The sequence below is a fragment of the Nannospalax galili genome, unplaced genomic scaffold (assembly GCF_000622305.1).
Source record: "Nannospalax galili isolate Female #2095 unplaced genomic scaffold, S.galili_v1.0 scaffold321, whole genome shotgun sequence".
In the NCBI taxonomy this organism is placed as follows: domain Eukaryota; kingdom Metazoa; phylum Chordata; class Mammalia; order Rodentia; family Spalacidae; genus Nannospalax; species Nannospalax galili.
Window position 1 is genome coordinate 2,825,258 of NW_008345972.1, and position 18,241 is coordinate 2,843,498.

The 18,241-nt window shown below is 41.4% G+C and overlaps 1 long non-coding RNA gene across 1 annotated transcript in view; it reads right to left on the minus strand.

The window, feature by feature from the left end:
• Positions 1–17,888, minus strand: part of LOC103741441 — a 73,513-nt gene extending 55,625 nt beyond the window's left edge. The window contains exon 1 of the long non-coding RNA XR_607578.1: positions 17,434–17,888. This is a non-coding gene — a long non-coding RNA (uncharacterized LOC103741441). The remainder of the gene's footprint in view (positions 1–17,433) is intronic.
• Positions 17,889–18,241: the final 353 nt, after the last annotated feature.

Here is an 18,241-nt window from a genome sequence, read left to right on the forward strand (position 1 = left end):
AGAGAAAGAATTCCATTCAACAATAGTATCAAAAAATTTAGTTAGTTTGGAATAATCCTAACAAAGGAAATGAAAGACTTTTACAATGAAAACTTTGAGAAACAAATCAAAAAATTGAGGAAGACACTAGAAGATGGAAAGATATTTCAAACTCATGAATCAGAAGACAGTATTGTGAAAATGGCCATTTTGCCAAAAGCAATTTACAGGTTCAATGTGATCTCAATCAAAATGTCAGAGTCATTCTTCATAGAAACAGAAAAAGCATCGTTTGTTTGCTCGAGACAGGGTCTCCCTCTAGCTCTATCTGGGCTGGATCTTGCTATGAAATTCAGGTTGACCTCCATCTAACAGAGATCTGCCTGCCTTTGCTTCCCCAGTGCTGGGATTAAAGGCATGTGCCACCAGACCTAGCCAGAAAAAGTATTCTTAAAAATCATTTGGAAGTACAAAAGGTCCCAGATACCTAAAGAACCCTGATTTAAAAAAAAAAAAGAATACTAGAGGTATTATAATACCTGATTCAAGTTATACTATAGTCATAGTAATAAAAATAGCAAGCTACTGGTCAAAACAAAAAGCAAACAAACTAAAACCAAGCATATAAATCAATTAAATGAAACAAAGGACGCAGACAACTTAAGCTACCTAATTTTTGACAAAGATGCCAAAATTATACACTGGAGAAAAGACAGCATCTTCAACAAATGGTACTAGGAAAAGTGGGTATCTATATGTACAAGAATGAAACTAGATACCATGGCTCTGCCCAAAATTAACTCCAAATGGATCAAAGGCCTCAATATAAAACCTGAAACTCTGAAACTGCTAGAGGAAAAGACAGGGAGTACACTACAAGGGTTGGCATAGGTAAAGACTATCTAAATGAGATTCTTGCTTTCATAGTAAAGAACTCCAATTTCAAATTGATAAATGGGATATCAATAAATTAAAAAGCTTCTGTACCGCAAAGGACCCTGTCAATCAAGTGAAGAAGCAGCATACAGAAAGGAGAAAAATCTTTGTTGGCTATACATTTGACAGATGCTCAATATCTAGAATACACAAAGAACTCAAAACGAAACAAAAAAGAAATTAGGTGTGGTGGCACATGCTTTTAAACCTAGCTCTGGGAGGCTGAGGCAGGTGAATCTCTGTGAGTTCAAGGCCAGCCTGTTCTACACGGTGAGTTCCAGGCCAGCTAGTGCTACAGACCCTGTTGCAAAAAGACAAATAAATAAGTAAAAGTTTTCTTCTAGATATGAAATCACCATTGTAATAATGAACTCACAGCACAAGTGACCACCTGCACAAGGCCTACGCGCGCATGCGCACACACACACACACACACACACACACACACAAACACACATACACACGACATGTATGTTAAGAGGTGGACTAATCGGAAGAACAGGGCCAGCAGGAGAGAGAAGGGGATCCCAGAGGGTAATAGAGGGTGAATATGGTCACAATACATTGTACACATGAATGAAATTATAACAAAAGTTCCACTTGAGGGACTGGAGAGATGGCACAGTGGTTAAGAGCCTTTGCCGCTATTCCAGAGGACTTGGGTTCATTCTTGGCACCCATGTGGCAGCTCACATCCATCTGTAACTCCAGCTTCAGAGGTCTGACTCCTTCTGGCCTCCCCGGGCACCAGGCATGCACATGGCAAACATTTATGCAGGCAGGCAAAACACTTCTACACAAAATAAATACTCTTTAAAAAAAAGATATCATTTATATGACATTCTCAGGATGTTCTGGTTTGTTTCTTCATTGCTGTAACAAAACACTCTGATCACTACCAACTTGGGGAGGAAAGAGTTTATTTGTCTTACATCTCCCAGGTCACAGTTCATCAGGAAGCCCAAGGTAGGAACTCAGGGCAGGAACCTGGAGGCAGGAGCTGGAGCACAGACCATGGAGGAACACTGCTTATTGGCTTGCTCCCTTGGCCCCTGCTCAACCTGCTTTCTTATACAACATGGACCCACCTGCCCAGGGGTGGTACCACCCACAATGGGCTAGGCCCTCCCACATCACTCAACAATCAAAATACCCACAGACAAGGCCACAGGCTAATCCAATGGAAGCAATTCCCCAATTGAGGCTCCCTCAACCCAGGTGTGTGAAGCTGATACTAAAGCTACCCAGCACACAGGAAGACAAAACTAGGGCTCATTTGTTAGAGTAGCTGAGTCGGTAGAATACTCACCTGCCCTGGGTTCAATCCCTAGTACTGCAGAAGCCAGGTATTGTGGTACATGATTGTAATCCCAGCACTTGGGAGGTGGACCAAAAAAATCAAACTCATTTGAGAGTTACATAGCAAATTCAAGGCCAGCCTGGACTACAGGAGATCCCTCCTCAAAAAGCAAACAACAACAAAAAAAAAAAAAAAAAAAAAAAGAGAGAGAGAGAGAGAAAAAAAAACAACTATCGATGAAAAGAAAAATATATACATGATTGTCGGGGTTGGGGTGGGGAGAAGTGTGACCATAAGATAGGACCAAGAAGTTATTTTGGGAAGGGGACAATGAAATGTTCTCTACAGTATCACTTACCAATAGCTATATGAATCTATACATGTGCTAAAAGTCACCGAATTAACATTAACATTTTAAAAGTCAATTTTACTGTTTAGGCTCACATCGGTAATCCTAGCACTTAGGAAAATGAGACAGGAGGATTGCCACAAGTTCCAGGCCAGACTGGACTACAGTATAAGACACTGTTTCAAAAAACAAACAAGGGGCTAGAGAGATGGCACTGACTGTTCTTGCAAAGGACCCGGGTTCGATTCCCAGCACCCACATGGCAGCTACGAACCATCCTTAACTCCAGTTCCAGGGGAATCTGAAGCCCTCTTCTGACCTCCACACCATGGCATCGCACAACACAGGTACACTTACATACATGCAGGCAATACATTCATACACATGAAATAAAAATAATAAATAAAATATAAAAAATAAACAAAAGAAATGAATATTAATTTAAAATGTTTTAAGTTCTTTAAAAAATCAAAATGCCGGGCATGGTGGCACATGCCTTTAATCCCAGCACTCGGGAGGCAGAGGCAGGCAGATCTCTGTGAGTTCAAGGCCAGCCTGGTCTACATAGTGAGTTCTAGGACAGCTAGGGCTACAGAGAGACCCTGTCTCAAAAAGACAAAAAAAAAATCAAAATAAGGGTTTGGGATATAGCTCAGTGGTAGAGCTCTTACCTCGTTTTCCTGAGGCTGTAGGTTTAACTCCTAGCTCTGAAAAAAAAAAAAAAAAAAAAAAGCTGGACTGAAGATGTGCATTTGTAGTTCCAGCTATTCAGGAAGCTGAGGCCTTGATACCAGGAGTTCAGGGAGGGACAGCCTCTGCAACATAGATCTCATCTCAAACAAACCCAAAAGTATGCAGAAAAATTAAAATAAATAAAACAAGCACATAAACATGTAAGATAGGGAAAGAAGGGCAGGGTTATTAATCCCAGCAGAGACAAGGGATTGATGTGAGACTGAGGCCAGTCTGGGATGGTCTACATAGCAATTTCCAGACCAGAAGGGGCTACATAGTGAGACCCCGTCTTACAAAACAAAACAAGTAATAGAAAAAGAACAAGGAGTTGTTACAGACTCAAGAAGACTAAAGAAACAAATTAGACTTGTGATCCTAGATTAGATCCTGGACCAGAAAAGAGACAAACATTGTGCAGCAGTGACATTTGAATGAGTCTGTGGATTGGCTGGAAGTGTTGTTAATGTTGCTTCCTTCCCTTTCTCCCTCTGTCTCCCCCCACCTCCCCCATTTCTTTCTTTCATTTTTTTGAGACAGGGTATCTCAGGCAGGTCTTTGAATTCAAGATATGTAGCTAAGGATGACTTTGAATTTCTGGTCTTACCACTTGCATCTCTCAAGTGTTGGGCTTACAGGCATGGCCATCATGCCTGCCTAATTTAGGCAATGGTAGGGATGGAACCCAGGACTTCATGTTTGCTAGGCAAGCACTCTATCAACTGAACCATATCATTAGCCCAATTCTCTGAGTCTGGTGAGCTTGTTACACCCATATGGGAAAAATGCCTTGTTCTGGGAAATATCCTCAGGAGTACTGAGGGATGATGGGATATCAAATCTCAACTCCCCTTAAAATGGGTCCGAAAAGGATTCATGATAATAATTACATAATAAATGTGCACACTTATATGTAATCATTATGAGCATATGTCTTCACACACATGATATCTGTGTATCTGTGTACATATGTGTGCATGTTTATACACACATATATATGTATACAGATAAAGGATAAAAGAAACATGGTTTTTTTGAGCTCTTCTTGTAACTTTTAAGCTTAATATTATTTCACAATAAATAAACATATCAGAAATTCTCCCGTGTAGAAATTTTTCAAAGTACTTACATAAATACTCCTCCTTCAGGAAGGTGGAGCCTAATTCCCTGTTCCATAAGTAGGAACTGTGCACTATAACTTCTTTCCAAAGAGTACAGTATGGGAAGAGAGGGAAAGAGTAATCTATGCCAGGAGTCTGAGGCCTTGATTTAACAGAATTAAAATAGCACTGTGGGCTTCTGCCTTAAGCTTATACACCCAGATTCATTAAAAAAAAAAAGTAAATCAAATCCCAATTAAGGGAGAACCTATAAAATACATGACCAGTACTCTTCAAATGGCCAAAATCATAAAAAAAAGGACAGTCTGAGAATCTGTAACCAAGAGAACCTAAAAGTAACAGGATACCTTAGATAAAATCATGGTTCAGTAAAGGACCTTACGTAAAAACTAAGGAAATCTGGATAAAGTCTGGGCTTTTGTAAACAATAGTGTATTGATACTGACTTGTAACAAATGCACACTAATGTAAAATGTGAATGATGATGGAAATTGTTTAAGGGGCACTAGGAACTCTCTGAACCTGTGTCCACAACTCTAAAACTGTCATGTCTTAGTCCATTTGTGCTGCTATGATAAAATACCACAAAATGGGGAGCTTAAAATTCGATGAACATGGGCTAGGGAGATGGCTCAGTGGTTAACAGCACTTACTGCTCTTATAGTGGACCTGGGTTCAGTTCCCAGCAACCACATGGCAGCTTATAACCATCCGTAACTTCTGCTCCAGGAGATCCAATGTCCTCTTCTGGCCTCCAACAGTACTAGGCATGCATGGTCCACATACACACATTCAAGCAAAACACTCGTACACATATAATAAAAATAAATCTTTTTAAAAATGAATACTTGTTTCTTGTGGTACTAAAGGGTGCAGTGTCCAAGATCAAGATGGCGGCAGACTCAGTGTCTGCTAAGAGTCTACTTTCTGGTTCTCAGATGGCCAACTTTTTGGTGGGAGGCCTTTCTGGGATCCCTTTTGTAAGAGTACCAATCCCATTCACGTGGGCTTCACTCCTGTGATCCAGTCTCCTCCCAAAGGCCTACCACCCTAATCTTGGGGTTAGAATTTCAACATCTGAATGAAGGCACAAACATAGCATGTTCTAAACACTAAAGTTTATTTTTAAAAGTAAACAATATTTAATTAGTCTTGTGAGATGTGTGCATGAGACAGACGTGGGGTTTGGTAAAGAGAGAGGCTGAGGAAGATGCTTACATTTTGGCTTAGGGAAAGATGGAGAGGTTCTTGGATAAAATATGAAGCATTGGGCAGAGAAGGTTGGATGGAGATTTATGATGAAGGCTTATATAGTTGGGGGAGAGAACACCTGGGTGCTGAAGACAAGAAGCTTCCTGGGAGGAGCAGGTCATGTGAGAGGAATAAGCGCCTTCTTGAAGCCCCATGCATTCTTTCTTCTCTGCTGAATGCTAGAGTGTTGACTTGGTTGGAGTGTGCAGCACCCCCACCTCTGGCCCAAATGACTAGGACGAGCACTCACCCTCTTCTAGACAAGTAAAAGTCCTGATTGGCATAAGATGCTTTTGGTGGTTTTGCTTTTTGACTGTGATTACATGTGATGGACCTATGACCCAGTCTCCCAGTGAGGGATGCAGAGATGACCATTGAGTGGCTTCTTACTCTTCTTACTCTTAAGCAGAGAAAGGACCTTAAGTAAAACCTAAGGAAAGCTGAATAAAGTCTAGGCTTTCATAAATAATAGTATGTATTAATAATGGTTTGTTGATTGTAAAGAATATACCATATTAATGTAAGATGCTAACTATGAAGGAAATCTGGTAAGGTGCACTGGGAACTCTCTAGGGCTTTTTCATCACTTGGACAAAATACCTGACAGAATCAGCTTAGGGGAAAGATTTATTTTAGCTCATAGTTTCATGGTGGGGAAGGTATGATGGTGTTCCTGGCTCCTGTTAGTGGTGGTTTACTTACACCTCAGCAGTCAGGAACAGAGACCTCAGGCTATAACTCAAAAATCTTACCTCTTTTGGGCATGGGTTGCCACTTAGGCCCCATGTCCAAAATGTTCCACAAACTCCCAAAATGTTACCACCATCTGGGGACCAACTTTTCAAATACACAAGTCTGTTGGGAATAAGAAAGAAATCTCCCAAGTGATAGCTCCTTTATGCCATTTTATGGTGTAATACCATGTATTAACCAGGAACTGTTGTGACAATGCCCTACTACTCTGAGATGATTTTGACTGTTGCTTCAAATTTCATGTGTTGGGAACTTAATCCCACAAATTCATGCTTTGATGGTATTTGGAGGTAATTTAGGTGTGTTAGTCAGCTTTTCATGGCTGTGGCAAAATACCGACATAAACAACTTAAAAGGAAAAAAGATTCTGGCTCATGGTTTCAGAGATTTGAGTCTATGGTTGCTTGGTTCCATTGCTGTGGGACTGTGGTAGGATGGAGCATCAGGTGGAGTATTGAACATCAGGGTGTGTATTGAATGGATGGATGAAGAACTACTCATCTCATGAAGCAGAGAGAGGTTGCCAGGATAAGATAAAGCTACTCCCAAGAACATGCCTACAGTGACCTACTTTGTCTAACTAGGCTCTATCATCCAATGTTTCTATTATTTCCAAATAACACTATCAAATTATGTAGCCCTCAGTAGATTAATTCACTGGTTAGGTCAGAGACCTCAGAATCTAATCACTCCACAATGAGTGAATCCACTAGCTGGGGAACATTAGCTTTTATTCTTTGAGCTTCTTTGGGATACTCATATGCAAACTATAATATTAAATGAGATCATAAATGTGCAATCCCATGATGAGACTAATGGTTTCATAACAAGAATGAGAGACCTGAGTTGGCAGGTTTCCTCTTAGGCCATTTGATGCCTTATTCCATAAGAAGACCCTCACCAAATGTAGCCCTTGACTAAGACAATATTAATTTATTTTGGCTCATAGTTTCAGAGGAGGAATGCAAACACTTAAAAGCATCAGAGAAACAGATCTAGCACCTTTCCTATGTTCTATGAGCAAGTCCTTGCTGTTTTATTTATATTTATTTATTTAATATATGTGAATGTTGTACCTGCATGTATGTAAGTGCACTTGTGTCATGCAGTGCCCACGGAAGTCAAAAGAGGGCAGCAGATCCCCTAGAACTGGAGTTACAGAGAGTTGTTAGCCATCATGTGGGTGCTGGGAACCAAACCTGGATCCTCTACAAGAGCAGCCAGTACTTTTAACCACTGGGCCATCTCTCCAGCCCCGCAATTTTTCCTTGACAGGGCTAAGGCTAGTAGTGTAAGACAACTGAGCACGTGGAACAGAATATTTGGAGAGGTGCTCAATTTCAGATGCTGATAACTGTTTTTAGAGAGTGAGGGTTTCCTTAAGGGTTGTGCCTCGTACTTGTGTCACCCTGATTTATGCTGTGTTTGTTTCAAGGCTTTCTGGACTGACAACGGAAAGCTTCTAAACACTAAGAGGACAGGAGACGTTAAGAAACGATAACCCAGAGGAACCTAGAAAAGGAGCTAAAAAGCAGCTGCTCTGTTTGGGTCATAGTGCTCTTATATAGTCATGGTGCCATGGGCCAGCACAGCCATTAGCCTGATAGTGAAAGAAATGTCCCACAAGTTTGTGATAGTACTTAGCAGAGTTCATGATTCCTAAAGTGCGTGGCCATGTTTGTGGTATTCCCTTCCTGACCAAATTATTATTTAGTAGAATGTTTTAATTATAAAATATTTAACAGGATTTTCTTTTTAAAATTGGTTTATTTATTTATTTAATTGTGTTGTGTTTAGTTATTTTTTTTTAAGACAGGAGACAGGGTCTCCCTGTAGCTCCAGCTGGCTTGGAACTCACTAGATAGACCAGGCTGACCTCAATCTCACAGAGATCCACCTGCCTCTGCCTCCCAAGTGCTGGGATTAAAGGCTGCCACACCTAACCCATGTTCATAGGTTTTGATATGAACAATTTTTGCTTATTTGACTTTATTAAAACTTATCATGATTCAGTGAAGGATATATTTTTGGAAATGTTTAGGTATATTCAGGGTATTAGTAGTAGAGATGTGTTTTCTCTAAGTGTAGAGCTTACCATGTATTTTCTGTTTCATTTTATTTTTGGTGCTAGGGATTGAACCCAGGACCTTGCACATGCTAGACAAATGCTCTACTACTGAGCTACATCCCCAGCCCTTAGTATGTCTTTGAGTTTTATTCTGTTGTGTCATACTTTTGTTTTTAATGTGTCTTTTTTTTTGTCTTTTTGAGACAAGGTCTCCCTGTAGCCCTAGCTGGCCTGGATATATCAGGCTGGCCTTGAACTCACAAAGATCTGCCTGCCTCTGCCTCCCAAGGGCTGGGAGTGCTTTAAGCATGTGCCACCACGTTCAGCTTGTGTCATATTTTATACTGAACTCTACTACATTTTACTATGGCTGAATTTATTTCGTGTGTGCTGTGTTGTATGTGAGATGTATGCACTTTTTTAGTGGTGGGGTGTACACATGTATGCATTCGTGTGGAGGTCAGAGATCAATGCTGGGTATTTTACTTTGATTGTTCTCCATCTTTATTATTTATATTGTTTTGAGATAGGGTCTCACTATATAGTCCTGGCTGGCCTAGAACTCACTATGTAGACCAGTCTGGCCTCAAACTTACAGAAGTCCACCTACCTCTGCCTTTAATCCCAGCAATCGGGAGACAGAGGGAGGCAGCTCTCAGTAAGTTCAAGGCCAGCCTGGTCTACATAGCCGAATTCCAATCTAGCCAGAGTTACACTGTAAGACCCTGCCTCAAAATAATAAATAAATAAATAAATAAATAAATTAGTCCTCTTTCACATTTTCTTCTTTTACAGTTTGCTTATTACCATAGTAACCACAACTATTTTAATGTATCAGCATCAATGTCTGCTAAGTGGTGTTTTTTTCAGTTGTCTTCCTATTTTTAGTTTCAAGGCTAATTGCAACTTCTTTTATTTCATCACTCATATTTCTGATTTACCTCTCAGTGATTTATTGAATAATTCTGAGCAGTTTTTGCAGAAAAGGGAGTTAAATGAGTAATGTGGTAGAACTTGGTGATTTCAAGTGACAGAAAGCTAGCTTTAACTATCTTGGGTCATCATCATCCTGTTTTTTTAAAGATATTTTATTTATTATTTTTATATTTTATGTGTATGCGTATATTGCCTGCATGTAGGTAAGTGCACCCGTGGAAGTGGCTGTTGGATCCCCTGGAACGGGAGTTATAGACAGTTGTTAGCTGCCATGTGGGTGCTGAGATTCGAACCCGGGTCTTCTGCAAGAACAGTGTTGTTAACCACTGAGCAATCTGTCCAGCCCCTTAATATTTTATTTATTATTTTTATATTTGGTCATCATCATCCTGTTAAGTCCAAGCTCAACTGAAATACAACCTCACATTCTGGCAATACGAAATTGCCTCTGTTTCTGAATTCTGCTTTCCCTGTCTTGCCTCTGTGCTTTAAAGGCATTGTGATGTGTTAGGTACCAGATTCACATTTGTTGCCTGGTATCCAAACAGAAAACAACACTGCTTTCCCAAAAGTTTTTGAAGGAGTTTTAGCTGAGTGTGACTGGCCTGGATCAGGCCACATGCCCATTCTTCTAGCCAACATTGGTGATTCTGATTGGGAAGACTAGGGTCATGTTCTTACTCCTGGAACTTGGGGGTAGGATCAGCCCTTCAAGCCTCATGAGTGTGCAGATAAGACAGTTTGCCAAAAGAAAATTGAATTTTACTACTGGGAAGAGGAATAATCTATGATGGACAGGCAAAAATAACAGCTGTCCATTGTTTCCTAACATTTTTGTACTGTGAATTGTTACCTTTCTGTAAAAACATCCAGGTAACCACCTGGCCAACCATGTAGGGCCTTGTACCGAGACAGTAGTTTAGTGTGGTCTCACAATGTCCCACACCAGAGGCTCAGCTTTGTGCTTCCAGAATTTTACTGTTGTCATCATGACTAGATGATTGTTTCCTATGGGCCTGGCTCATGCTAACCAGAGTCAGCATTGACTGATGGGATTAAACTCCATGTTAGAATGGTTCATTGCCTCAGGGTCTGAATGGAGTTGTCTATTGGTCAGGGCACTATGCCTGTCAAAAAAATTCAAGTGAAGTCAAACTCTAATCATAAAGTTGCTTAGTACCCGTGGAACCAAACAAGAGGATTCTTTAGGAAAAAACAAAAACTATTAAATGTTTTATACCATTGTAATATGGGTGTCTGTTCTTTAGTTCTGGAAGAACTAAAACAATGATATCACAACAGGTGGTTTAAGGAGGCCACAAACATCTGCTCATCCTCAAGTTCTATACTGTCTCAATGAACTTCTGTTCAGTAAGAACAGCCTCTTTTACCGTAATTCTGAAGCAAGGACTTTTTCTGTAGTTGTTTTCATTTTATTTGATTTTTTTAGACAGGGTCTCTTGTAGTCCAGGCTGGTCTCAAACTGTGAATGTTGCTGAGGATGACCTTGAACTTCTGATTCACCTGCTTCTGACTCCTAAATGCTGAGATTACAAACCTGCACCCCCACTTCCATTTGTGGTGCTGGGGTTGGCTCCAGGGCTTCATGCACATTTGGCATTATCCTGTCAACTGAGCTCATTCCCTAGCAAGGATGTTTTATACTTTCACTACCAACTACATGTTTATCTTAAAGTAAATTGGCCACAGAATCAACTTTCTATTTAACTTTTTTTTTTTTTTTTGAGATAGGGTCTCTAATCCAGGCTGGCCTCAAACTCCCAATATAGTTAAGGTTGACCTTGAACTTCTGATCCTTCTGTCGCCACCTCCAGCATGCTGGAATTACAGATATGGACACCACACCTAGTTTATGTAGTGCTAGAGAATGAAACTTCCGTTTCTGGCACAATAGGCAAGCACCCTACCAATGGAGCTATAGCCCCCAGCCACTATTTCACTTTTCTTTTTTTTTTTTCATTTTAAAATTACATTTATTTATGTGTATGTGTATATGTGGGCATGCACTGACATGCGCATACAATGCACATGTGGAAGTCAGAGGACAATTGAGGGAATCAGTGCTCTCCTTCTACCATGTAGGGCCCAGGGATCCAACTCAGATCATTAGGTTTGGTGGCAAGTGCCTTTACCCACTGAGCCATCTTGTCAGCCCACCAGCCCCTATTTTCTGAACTTTTCTTTTTCAGTGAATTGATCAAATTTAAGTGTTATTGTTGAGTTTAAAGTAGTGAAATCATGGACCTGGAGAGATGGCTCAGCAGTTAAGAACACTGACTATTCTTGCAGAAGACCCAGGTTTGCATCCCAGCATCCATATGGTAGCTAACAACTGTCCATAACTCCAGGTCCAGGGGATCAGACAGCCTCTCTGTCCTCCTCGGGCATTACATGACACAGGTGCACTTACCTACATTCAGGCAATACATGCATACACATAAAATAAAAATAATAAATTTTTTTTAAAAAAGAAAAGTAGTGAAATCATAAGCATTTCAACAGAATATCAGTGAGGAATATCATCATGTTAATATTTGCTTAGGAGAAGCATGCGATAAGAACAAATTGAAACAATATGATATTTTGGGTTTTATTTGTTTGGGTTTTTGTCTTTAAAAAAATTTTTATTTTATGAGTATTTTTTTGCCTACATGTATGTAAGGGCATCACATGTGCAATCTCTGAAGAGGTCAGAAGAGGGTGTCAGATCCCCTAGAACTGGAGCTATCACAGACAGTTGTTAACGGTTATGTGGGTGCTGGGAACTGAACCCAGGTCCTTTGGAGAACTGCAAATGTTCTTAACCATTGATCCATCTCTCCATCTCTCCAGTTCCCTGCCCCTTTTTTGTTTTTTGAGATAGGGTCTTCCTGTAGACCCAGCTGGCCTCAATCTCATAGAGATCCACCTGCCTCTGCCTCCTAAGTACTGGGATTAAAGGCATGCACTCAGCTTTTTTTTTTTTTTGGTCTTGAAATAATTAGAAAAAAATTAAAACTACATAAAAATGCACTAATGGCTACTAAATCCTTTTTTGGTTTTTTGTGGATTTTTTTTTTGTTGTTGTTGTTTGTTTTTTGGTATTTTTGAGACGGTCTCCTGATAGCCCCAGCTGGCCTGGAACTTGATATGTAGACCAGGCTAGCCTCAAACTCAACAGATCTGCCTACCTCTGCCTCCCAGAGTAGGATTAAAGGCATATGCCACCATGCCCAGCTTAAATCCTTGTTTTTTTAAAAAAAAATTTTTTTGAGACAGTGTCTCCCTATAGCTCCAGCTGGCCTTGAATTTAGTATTAGACCAGAGATTTGCCTCTGCCTCCAGAGAACTGTGACTAAAGGAGTGTGCCACCACACTTGGCTTACTTCCTTATTTTTGGATAAAAGATGTCTTGAAAAAAGTCCTTTATCTGAATTCTCCTCTCTCTATGTCTGGATCTGGAGTGCATTTTTAAAAAGTTTTTTTTCTTATATTTCTTACAGTAACAACTGAAAAGTCAAACAATATACAATTTTTTTGTCTTTTTGAGACAGGGTCTCCCTGTAGCCCCAGCTGGCCTGGAACTATGTAGACCAGGCTGGCCTCAATCTCAACAAAGATCCGCCTGCCTCTACCAAAGGTGTGCACCACCACATCTGGCCTTAACGTTTTTTTTTCTTCTACAGGTGGAATCAACCATATGCCACATTAACAATGCTTTCTAATTCAAAAAGCTTACGTGCCAAGTACCAATGCTACATTCTTCTTTAAAACATTTAGAACAGGAGACCATCTGATTCCAAGACAACCAGACTAGGTCAAAGTTCCAAACAAGGTTTTTTAGGATTCCACATTGTGCTAACAAAAAAGCAGTAATTATGGAATGTCCAGTCCCAGGCCGGTTCAAAGCTATATATTAGTCCATTTAATCCTCAAAAATATTTCGGAATTTAAGATTTGTTTTCACTTCTGCCATTCTAGGATTGAGAACAGTGTCTGATACAGATTAGGCATGTGGACAAACTTGCTCAGAGCTAGAATTCCAACTGAAGTGTTTTCACTCCAAAGTTCACACATAACCATTATTGCCTCTCTGGAGCTTTAAAATCCTAACAGTGGTGGCACACTTTATTCACCCATTTCAGTGCCATAGCTTGTGCTTTTTGCTTGGCTCTTCGCTATCTTGATGTGTGTTCACGGTCCAGCCAAAACTCTTGATTATTTGGATCAGAAGGATCAGAGTAAGGCACAGGGTTCTATCCCCAATAGCAAAAAGAAAAAGGAAGTTGGGAGCCGGGGGATGAACATGATGAGATTTGTTATAGATTGTTCCTGGCAGCAGCAGAAACAAACTGGAGGCTGGTATTGAAAAGAGTTAGATTGTGGTGGTCTCAGTGAGATGATGCAACAGGCTTTACCCAGCAAGAGTAGCAGCAGAACACAGTAACGTTTTTGTTAAAACGTAGATCCTGATTCAGAAGGTTTGGGGTAGGACCTGAGATGCTACATCTCCAAGAAATCTCAGAAAACACTGATGCTGCTGAGTCTGAAGACTATATTCTGAGTAGCAAAGATACATGAAAGAAACATCAGGAAGCTGGGTGTGCTGGGGGACACCAGAGGCAGACAGATCTCTGGGAGGCCAGCCTGGTCTATATAGCGGGTTCCAGGCCTGCTAGAGTTACAGGAAACCTTCTCTCAAGAAACAAACAAGCAAGAACAACAAAAAAGAAATACTAGAGTTGGGGAGATGGCTCAGCCAGTAAAGAGCTTGCTACACAACAATGAGGACCTGAGTCCTGACTCTCAGCACCTACATAAAAGCCAGGTGCAGCAGGGAGTATCTGTCACCCCTTTCCCCCAACTGTTGGGCAGACAGATCCCAAGAGCTTGTTGACCAGTCAGCCTGGCAGAAACAGAGAGCGCTAGGTTCAGTGAGAGCGCCTATCTCAAAAAATAAGGTGGAAAATGGTAGAGGAAGATAGTGATAGAGGAAGATACCTGAGGTCAGCCTCTGGCCTCCATGTTTGCATGCATGGGCAAGCACACTCCTCAAACACACACATGTACAGACACTCATATACCACACAAACACACAAAAGGACAAAAGGAAATATTAATTAATATACATTAAAGTTCATAGGAACATGTCAGCAGTTAGGTGGTGGTAAATCAAGAATGAAGTAAAATGCATATTGGGTAAGCATTCTACCATAAAGCTACACCTCCAGCCTAAAATACATTTAAGATTATAGCCAAATTTTCAGCTTGTATCTGGGTAAAGGTAAAGCTATCTATAGACACAAGGTGAGGAACAGGTTTGGGTGGGGTAGATAACAGATAACATTTATTGGGCACATAAGGTACTATGTGCCAGGCTCTTCATGTGTTATTTTGTTCATGCTGTACAAATACATTTATGAGGTGGATATTGCAACTCCCATTTTAAATCTAGGGAAATTGAGGTCAAGGTCTCACAGGTTGTAAATGGATCAGTCACAATTTAGTCTCTTAGGCTAGAGAGATGGCCTAGCAGTTAAGAACACTTACTGCTCTTCTAGAGGACCCAGGTTTGGATCCCTGTACCCACATGGCTGCTAACAACTGTCCCTAACTCCAGTTCCAGGGGATCTGACAACATCTTCTGGTCTCTTCAAGCATTATACTCATGGGTGCACTAACATACATGCAGGCAAAACACTCATATATATAAGATAAAAATACATTAAATTTTTTTTAAAAAAGATTCATTCTTTCTGGAGGTTTCAGCTGAGAACTCAATTAACTGCTGGCAGTTTGACTATGCAAAGTCAATGCAAATGTGGGAGGTCACATGGAGTGGACCAGTGTATAGTAGATATCCGAGCTCAAGGAAGTTATTCTTGAGCCAGTGTAGCTCAGCAGGGAAAGGCACTTGCCACAAAACCTGACTTGAGTTTGAGCCCCAAAACCCACATGGTAAAAGTAGAGCATCGACTCCCACAAGTTGTCCTCTGACCTCCACACACACCCTGATATGCATGCCCTACTCACCCCCAAATAAATAAAGGTAAAAAGAAAGTTTTGAAAGAGTTATCCTGAGTAATAAAGATCTAGGAGGAATTAAGGCAGTAAAGTGAATGAAATCATCCATGGAGAATCACAACCTTCCCTTTCCGACAGCTGCCCATCATGTTTCATTTTCTTTTAGCATTTAATTATTTCAGTGGAGGACTCTAAAGGTGAGTATTTAGCATTTCATTATTTTTTGAGGCAAAGTCTCCTGTATTCGAGGCTGGCTTAAAACTTGTTTTGTAACCAACTTTCCCTCAACTTTCCAAATTCTGGGATTACAGTATGTGCCACCATTCCTGGCTTAGTTTTTAACTTTTTTTTAAATAAGTAATTTTTTTCCCCTGATAGGATACTGTTTGCTTGTTCTGTTTTTGACACACGGTCTTACCACGTAGCCAGTGGTCCAAACTTCATCTTGAAGTTCTGTGATAATCAAGTCAATTTGACAGTATCTGTAATCACCTAGGAGAAAGGCTTCCCGGCATGCCTGCGAGATTATCTAAATTACATTAGTTGAAGTGGGAGGACCTACCTTAACTATGGGAGCACCACTCAATGAACTGGACTGTTGCTTAAGAAAGGGAGCTGGGCCCTAGCAGTCACTGTTGTCTGCTTCCTGACTGTGGATTCAGTGTCAACAGCTACCCTCAAGCTCCTGCCACCAGGGCTTCCCAGCCTTGATGTATCCTCAAACTGTGAGCCAAAATAAACCCCACCCCTCCTTGAGCTGCTTTGGTCAGGGTATCTTACCACAGCACCAAGGTAAGTAACTAAGGCAAGTTGGCTTCTGTTTATTAATTTTTCTGTATCCTATTGAACCCACTCAGTTTTCCACCTTTACTTCAGATTTCTTGACACCTAAGGAAAGTTTTCTTCCGTTTTCATTTTGATTATCGCTTCTAACTGATTTCCTCTATTTTTGGAATATCCATAGTTTGAATTTCCATGATGATCTTAGTTATTGTTTTCTCTCTCAAAGAATTCCATGACTTTGTTCAACATTCCTGAAACTTTTTTCTTGTCTACCTTTTATAGTGCCAATTTACTCTTTTGTATCATGTCTTCTTTATTGCTTCAACTACTTTTGTTGTTATTGTGTTTTAATTTATTTCCATTCATCTTGATTTTAAAAAAGAAAAAAATACATTCTCTTAACAGAGCTATATAGTATTAGGTGTTTTCTAAAATCGAATCTGCTGAATGGCCCACTTACATTTTGAAGGACTAATTTTAACCTCTAGTTCTTTGTTCCTTTTTTCCTACAGGGTTTTGTTTAGTTTTAGTGCTGCAAATTGAATATCCAGCCTGCCATATGTTAAGTATGCACTCTACCACTGAGTTACACCCACAGCTCCTACTTTTTTTTTTTCTTCCCCAGGTCTTTTTGAGACAGGGTTTCCCTGGCCTGGATTTGCTAATGGGAGACCAGCCTGGCCTCGAACTCAAGAGATCTGCCTGCCTCTGCCTCTGAGTGCTGGGATCAAAGGCATGCGCCACCAGGCGGGACCCTCATTTAAACAAAACAAAACAGCTTGCTTATTTTCCTTGGAGTCTGACTGGTAGATTTTTATTGATGTCTGGAAGTCCAGAATTGGTATGTGTAAGTTAGACTCTTAGTGCTGGTCAGAGGGTGAGAAGTCTGCTACTCCTTTATCCCGCCCCCGGACACAGCAAGGAGGTTCCATTCTCATTTTTCTCGGTATCCACCTACCATAGGATTCCAATTTTTACCCTTGTGACTGTTTCTGGCCCTCAACGTCTGTCTAGTTTTCTTCTAAATTTTAATGTTTTAAACAATTCCATCTTGGTGTTGTATTTCACTATGTCCCACCTAAGTTTCGGCTTAACTGTGTCAACCATGGTCTAGTCCCTGAATTTCAATGTCTTTCTCAAATGTCTCAACCCACAACTCCCCAAGCCTCTACTCAGCTTTTTATTTCTTCATAGTACTTACAGCTTAGGTACTGTATTCGTCTATCTCTTCTCTCTAGACGGGAAGCTGGCCCCAAACACAGTTAGTGTTCAGCATACACTCGTTAACAAGCCTCAGAATAGCGAATTCACTGTCTTGTGCTTTGATCTCCACGTTCATGTCTCACACTTTTAGGTATGAAAATGCCTTTCTAGGTTTCGGTCATGTTTTCTGGTTTCTGAGCCTGGAGGTGAGAGTTAATCAGCCTGTGGGCCATGGATCTCACAGGCCTGTCTCAGGGTCCAGGGGCTGGTGTATGGTGCGTCGTCGGGTCTCTCATGCGAGACGTCTCTGATTTGCTCAGGATCCTACTTAGCTGTCCAGGTGCTCTGAGCCGACTGGATTCCGACCTCATCAATGTGGTACCCTAGATCTCTCTCCGCAGGCCGTCCAACGCCCGGCGAGCCCGGAACGCACGTGATGACTCTCCTCCGCAGCCGCAGTGCTCCGCCCTGAGCTCGCTACTTCCGCGGGCCGGCGAGGCCCCGCCCTCCTTGCAGAGACGAGCCAATCCTCACGCACGCTCTTGACTCCGTCCCCGCGCCTCCTCGGCGCCAGCCCCTCCCTCCGCCCGCCCGCCTGCTGGCCCCCCCGTCAGTCAGGCAAGCAGTGGGCCGAGTGGCGGTCAGGTTGTTCCCAGCTGCTGAGCGTTCTTTCCTTCTTCCTTGTTCCTGATCGGCGGCGGCGGCGGCGGCTGCTGCACGGGCGGCGGCGTGGTCCTTGCGGGAGGTGCTGTGTAAACTGAGCGGCGGCCGCAAAGCGTCGAGCCCAGCGCGGCGGCGGCGGCGGC